This window comes from Arachis duranensis, chromosome 4 (assembly GCF_000817695.3).
Source record: "Arachis duranensis cultivar V14167 chromosome 4, aradu.V14167.gnm2.J7QH, whole genome shotgun sequence".
Lineage (NCBI taxonomy): Eukaryota > Viridiplantae > Streptophyta > Magnoliopsida > Fabales > Fabaceae > Arachis > Arachis duranensis.
This window is the reverse complement of record NC_029775.3, coordinates 14,459,806-14,466,064: the sequence shown is the minus strand read 5'-3', so window position 1 is coordinate 14,466,064 and position 6,259 is coordinate 14,459,806. Positions and strand designations below refer to the sequence as shown.

At 37.1% G+C, this 6,259-nt stretch overlaps 1 non-coding gene across 1 annotated transcript; it reads right to left on the bottom strand.

Moving 5' to 3' along the window:
- Window positions 1-2,723: 2,723 nt before the first annotated feature.
- LOC127747346 (small nucleolar RNA R71) lies at window positions 2,724-2,827 on the bottom strand. Its single transcript, XR_008009146.1, has one exon. It is a non-coding gene; the product is annotated as a small nucleolar RNA R71 (small nucleolar RNA).
- Window positions 2,828-6,259: the final 3,432 nt, after the last annotated feature.

Here is a 6,259-nt window from a genome sequence, read left to right as displayed (position 1 = left end):
TTATGCCAGTTCCAGCGTTAAACGCTGGAATTTCTGAGGCTGATTTGCCACGCCGGTTTGGGCCATCAAATCTCGGGCAAAGTATGGACTATTATACATTGCTGGAAAGCCCAGGATGTCTACTTTCCAATGCCGTTGAGAGCGCGCCAATTGGGCTTCTGTAGCTCCAGAAAATCCACTTCAAGTGCTGGGAGGTCAGAATCCAACAGCATCTGCAGTCCTTTTCAGTCTCTGAATCAGATTTTTGCTCAGGACCCTCAATTTCAGCCAGAAAATACCTGAAATCACAGAAAAACACACAAACTCATAGTAAAGTCCAGAAAAGTGAATTTTAACTAAAAACTAACTAGATCATACCAAAAACTAACTAGATCATACCAAAAACATACTAAAAACAATGCCAAAAAGCGTATAAATTATCCGCTCATCAATTGCTTCATACCAACAATCTCTGTGGGATCGACCCCTTACTCACGTAAGGTATTACTTGGACGACCCAATGCACTTGCTGGTTAGTTGTGCGGAGTTGTGACTAAGTGTAATTCACGTGTGAGAGCTACCAAACTATTGGAGCCATTGTTGATGATCACAATTTCGTGCACCAAGTTTTTGGCGCCGTTGCCGGGGATTGTTCGAGTATGGACAACTGACGGTTCGTCTTGTTGCTCAGATTAGGTAATTTTCTTTTCAATAAGTTTTCAAAAATTTTTCAAAATTTTTTTTCTTTATTTTCGTTTTTCAAGAATATAGTTTTCGAAAAAATTATAAAAATACAAAAAAATTCATAAAATCATAAAAACCAAAAATATCTTGTGTTTCTTGTTTGAGTCTTGAGTCAATTTTTAAGTTTGGTGTCAATTGCATGCTTTAAAAATTTTTCTTGCATTTTTCGAAAATTCATGCATTCATAGTGTTCTTCATGATCTTCAAGTTGTTCTTGGTAAGTCTTCTTGTTTGATCTTGATGCTTTTTTGTTTTGTGTCTTTTGTTGTTTTTTATATGCATTTTTGCATTCATAATGTCCATGCATTAAAGATTTCTAAGTTTGGTATCTTGCATATTTTCTTTGCATCAAAAATTTTTCAAAAATATGTTCTTGATGTTCATCATGATCTTCAAAGTGTTCTTAGTGTTCATCTTGACATTCATAGTGTTCTTGCATGCATCATATGTTTTGATCCAAAATTTTCATGTTTTGGGTCATAATTGTGTTTTTCTCTCTCATAATTAAAAATTCAAAAATAAAAAAAATCTTTTCCTTATTTCTCTCAAAAATTTGAAATTTTGGGTTAACTTGGTCAAAAATTTTTAAAATAAGTTGTTTTCTTGTTAGTCAAGTCAAAATTTCAATTTTAAAAATCTTATCTTTTCAAAACTTTTTCAAAAATCAAATCTTTTTCATTTATTTTTATATATATTTTCGAAAATTACTTTTAAATTAATTTTCAAAATCTTTTTTTATCTTTATTTCATAGTTTTCGAAATTACACTAACAATTAATATGATTGATTAAAAAATTTGAAGTTTGTTACTTTCTTGTTAAGAAAGGTTCAATCTTTAAATTCTAGAATCTTATCTTTTAAGTTTCTTGTTAGTCAAGTAATCAATTTTAATTTTAAAAATTAATTTTTTTTCAAAATATCTTTTTCTTAAAAATCTTTTTATCATATCTTTTTCAAAATTTTATCTTTTTCAAAAATTTGATTCCAAAATATCTTATCTAACTTCTTATCTTCTTATCTTTTCAAATTTGACTTTAATATCTTTTTCAACTAACTATTTGACTTTTTGTTTGTTTCTTATCTTTTTTAAAACCACCTAACTACTTCTCTCTCTCTAATTTTCGAAAATATCTCATCCTTTTCCAAAAATTCTTTTTAATTAATTAATTGTTTTAAATTTTAATTTTAATTATATCTTATCTTTAATTATCGAAAATCATTAACTACTTTTTCAAAATTATTTTCGAAATTCTCCCTCTCTTCTCTTCTTCTATTTATTTATTTATTTACTAACACTTCTCTTCACTTCTCTTCACCTCTCTTCATCTCCAATCACTGCCTCTATCCTCACCCTTGTGTTTGGATTCTCCACTCTTATTCCTTTCTTCTTCTACTAACAATAAGAAACCTCTTTACTGTGACATAGAGGATTCCTCTTTCTTTTCTTGTTCTCTTCTTCCCTATATGAGCAGGAACAAGGAAAAAGGCATTCTTGTTGAAGCTGACCCTGAACTTGAAAGGACTCTGAAGAGGAAATTAAGAGAAGCTAAATTACAACAATCCATAGACAACCTTACTGAAATTTTCGAACAAGAAAAAGACATGGCAGCCGAACCTAACAACAATAATGTAAGGAGGATGCTTGGTGATTATACTACACCTACTTCCAAGTTTGATGGAAGAAGCATCTCAATCCCTACCATTGGGACAAACAATTTTGAGATGAAACCTCAACTAGTTACTCTAATGCAACAAAACTGCAAGTTTCATGGACTTCCATCAGAAGATCCCTATCAGCTTTTAACTGAGTTCTTACAGATCTGTGAGACTGTAAAGACGAATGGAGTAGATCCTGAAGTCTATAGGCTCATGCTTTTCCCTTTTGCTGTAAGAGACAGAGCTAGAACATGGTTGGATTCACAACCTAAAGATAGCCTGGACTCGTGGGATAAGCTGGTCACGGCCTTCTTGGCTAAGTTCTTTCCTCCTCAAAAGCTGAGCAAGCTTAGAGTGGATGTTCAGACCTTCAAACAAAAAGATGGTGAATCCCTCTATGAAGCTTGGGAAAGATACAAACAGATGATCAAAAGATGTCCTTCTGACATGTTTTCAGAATGGACCATGATAGATATATTCTATTATGGTCTATCTGAGTTTTCTAAGATGTCATTGGACCATTCTGCAGGTGGATCCATTCACCTAAAGAAAACGCCTGCAGAAGTTCAAGAACTTATTGACATGGTTGCAAATAACCAGTTCATGTACATTTCTGAGAGGAATTCTGTGAATAATGGGATGCCTCAAAGGAAGGGAGTTCTTGAAATTGATGCTCTGAATGCCATATTGGCTCAAAACAAAGTGTTGACTCAGAAAGTCAACATGATCTCTCAAAGTCTGAATAGATGGCAAGATGCATCCAACAATACTAAAGAGGCAGCTTCTGAAGATGCTTATGATCCTGAGAACCTTGCAATAGCAGAGGTAAATTACATGGTTGAACCTTATGGGAACACCTATAATTCATCCTGGAGAAATCATCCAAATTTCTCATGGAAGGATCAACAAAAGCCTCAACAAGGCTTTAATAATGGTGGAAGAAACAGGCTAAGCAATAACAAGCCTTTTCCATCATCTTCTCAGCAACTGACAGAGAATTCTGAACAGAGCCCCTATAACCTATCAAACATAGTCTCTGATCTGTCTAAGGCCACTTTAAGTTTCATGAGTGAAACAAGATCCTCCATTAGAAATTTGGAGGCACAAGTGGACCAGCTGAGTAAGAAAATCATTGAAACTCCTTCCAGTATTCTCCCAAGCAATACAGAAGAGAATCCAAAAAGAGAGTGCAAGGCCATTGATGTAATGAATATGGCCAAACGCATAAGGGAGGAGAAGGATGAAAATCCTAGTGAGGAAGACCTCCTGGGACGTCTCTCAAACAAGAAGGAGTTCCCTATTGAGGACCTAAAGGAATCTGAGGCTCATATAGAGACTATAGAGATTCCATTAAATCTCCTTCTGCCATTCATGAGTTCTGAAGATTATTCTTCCTCTGAAGTGGATGAAGATGTAACTGGAGAGCAAGTTGCTCAATATCTAGGAGCCATCATGAAGCTGAATGCCAAGTTATTTGGTAATGATACTTGGGAAGGTGAACCTCCCTTGCTCATTAGTGAACTTGATATATGGGTTTAGCAAACTCTACCTCAAAAGAAACAAGATCCTGGGAAATTCTTAATACCCTGTACCATAGGCACCATGACCTTTGAAAAAGCTCTGTGTGACCTAGGGTCAGGCATAAATTTTATGCCACTCTCTGTAATGGAGAAGCTGGGGATCATTGAGGTACAGCCTGCCTTATTCTCATTACAATTGGTAGACAAGTCAGTAAGACAAGCTTATGGATCAATAGATGACGTGTTGGTAAAGGTTAAAGGCCTTTACATTCCCGGCTATCCTTCTATAACAAGGGAGAGTAAGCATGCAGAGCTTCTCTCAATACAGAGTCAAACAGAGCCCCCACAATCAAACTCTAAGTTTGGTGTCGGGAGGCCACAACCAAACTCTAAGTTTGGTGTTGAACCCCCATATCCAAACTCTAAGTTTGGTGTTGGGAGTCCACAACATTGACCTGATCACCTTTGTGGCTCCATGAGAGCCCACTGTCAAGCTATTGACATTAAAGAAGCGCTTGTTGGGAGGCAACCTAATTTTTATTTATCTAATTTTATTTTTATTTAATTGTTATTTTGTGTTTTAGTAGGTTCATGATCATGTGGAGTCATGAAAAAATTATTAAAATTAAAAACAGAATTAAAAACAGCAGAAGAAAAATCACACCCTGGAGGAAGGACTTACTGGCGTTTAAACACCAGTAAGGTGCATCTGGCTGGCGTTCAACGCCAGAACAGAGCATGGATCTAGCATTGAACGCCAGAAACAAGCAACATCCTGGCGTTTGGATGCCAGGAATATGGCCTGAGGAAAGCTGGCGCTGAACGCCAGTAACAAGCATGAAACTGGCGTTCAACGCCAGAAACATGCTGCACATGGGCGTTAAACGCCCAGAACGTGCACCACTTCGGTGTTTAAACGCCAGAATGGTATGCTAAGGCATTTTACATGCCTAATTGGTGCAGGGATATAAATCCTTGACACCTCAGGATCTGTGGACCCCACAGGATCCCCACCTAACATATTCCCACCTTACCTCCAAATTAATCCTATAACACACTTTCCCCAAAACCCTTCACCAATCACCTCAACCTCTCTTCCCAATTACCCCCTTCACCACTCACATCCATCCACTCTTCCCCATAAACCCCACCTACCTTCAAAATTCAAAATCTTTCCCACCCAAATCCACCCTAAATGGCCGAACCTACCCTCTCCCCCTCCCTATATATACCCCTCCATTCTACTTCATTTTCACACAACACAACCCCCTCTTCTATACCTTGGCCGAATCCTACACCTCCCCTTCTCCTCCATATTTTCTTCTTCTTCTTCTTCTCTTCTTTCTTCTCTTGCTCGAGGGCGAGCAATATTTTAAGTTTGGTGTGGTAAAAGCATAAGCTTTTTGTTTTTCCATAACCATTGATGGCACCCAAGGCCGGAGAATCCTCTAAGAAAGGAAAAGGGAAGACAAAAGCTTCCATCTATTATCTTTCTATTTTGAGCGCGGGTTTTTCTAGCCCAAGTGTATCTTATTTTTATCACGAATTATTTTCCTTGGTTAACAATAGTTGTACTTTTACCAATAGCCGGGGGTTCCTTAATATTCTTATTTCCTCATCGAGGAAATAAGGTAATTAAGTGGTATACAATTTGCATATGTTTAATCGATCTGCTGATAACAACCTATGCATTTTGTTATCATTTCCAATTGGATGATCCATTAGTCCAACTGACAGAAAATTATAAATGGATTATTTTTTTATTTTTACTGGAGATTCGGAATAGATGGACTCTCTATAGGACCCATTTTATTGACGGGACTTATTACCACTATAGCTACTTTAGCGGTCATGGGAGATGGAAAGATTCATCTCCAAAGCCCATCAAGACCACTTCTATGATGTTGTGGCCAAGAAGAAGGTGATCCCTGAGGTCCCTTTCAAGCTCAAGAAAAATGAGTATCCGGAAAGTCCTAATGGACATATGTGTGGAAGGAGCTCAATGGAAGAGAGACTCCAAAGGCAAGCCAGTTCAACTAAGAAGACTGGACCTCAAACCTATGGCTAGAGGATGGTTGGAGTTCATTCAATGCTCCATTATTCCTACTAGCAACCAATCTGAAGTTACTGTGGATCGGGCCATCATGATTCATAGCATCATGATTGGAGAGGAAGTAGAAGTTCATGAAGTCATCTCCCATGAATTCTACAAAATAGCCGGTAAGTCCTCTACTTTGGCAAGGCTAGCTTTTTCTCATCTTATTTGCCATCTATGTTACTCAGCTGGAGTTATCATAGAAGGAGACATCCCCATTGAGGAGGACAAGCCCATCACTAAGAAAAGGATAGAGCAAACAAGAG